At 35.9% G+C, this 649-nt stretch overlaps 1 protein-coding gene across 1 annotated transcript in view; it reads left to right on the top strand.

Moving 5' to 3' along the window:
- Positions 1–621: 621 nt before the first annotated feature.
- The window catches only part of LOC100536252 (shaker-related potassium channel tsha2), a 1894-nt gene continuing 1866 nt past the window's right edge, over positions 622–649 (top strand). The window contains exon 1 of the mRNA XM_087247636.2: positions 622–649. This exon is cut by the window's right edge and continues 1866 nt beyond it. The gene's annotated coding sequence lies outside the window, so the exon portion shown is untranslated.

Here is a 649-nt window from a genome sequence, read left to right as displayed (position 1 = left end):
TAGTTGTTTACATGTTTAAGTGGATTGAACAGAAAACAATTAAGTTGTCCAGCAAAAACAAAGAGCAAACGCAATCTTTGAGTCTAGCTTCCATAAATGAGACCAAATAAAAAAATAATAAAAATGTCTGTTGTTGAATTGATTTTGGCAGGGATATTAATGGACACAGTAGTACCTCAATCAAAAATAAAAGAATATAAAACTGTTGATGTTTCTTTTTATGTTATATCTGAAGTTATAAAGCTGAGTTTTTTGTTTTGTTCCGTAATTCTAATAATTCTGACTTCGACTGTGTGTGTGTGTATATATATATATATAGTGTAAAATCAATCATTTAATTTTAAGGCGAAGAATAGTTTTCACATATGTTGTTGCGTTTGAATTTCTTAAATTTGAACTCTTAGTGAACTCTTCAATATTTAGTCACTGGTAAATGGGAACGGAAAGCATGTATGATCTCTTTTGGTCAACAACTGTACTGTACACACCTGCACCTGCGAGACTCACTCGGTGTTTACAGGAATAATTGTTACTCTGGCTTGCCACAGCACTCGGAGCGCGGCGAGGGAGTAATTGGGGAGGGCATCGCTGCTTAAAATGCTGTGAATGTGACAGCCAATCGTCCAGACTGCCAGACCCAGTTTGGGGA

This window comes from Danio rerio, chromosome 4 (genome assembly GCF_052040795.2).
Source record: "Danio rerio strain M-AB ecotype USA chromosome 4, GRCz13ab, whole genome shotgun sequence".
In the NCBI taxonomy this organism is placed as follows: Eukaryota; Metazoa; Chordata; class Actinopteri; order Cypriniformes; family Danionidae; genus Danio; species Danio rerio.
Note: the sequence above shows the minus strand (reverse complement) of the source record. Positions and strands in the feature narration are given on the sequence as shown.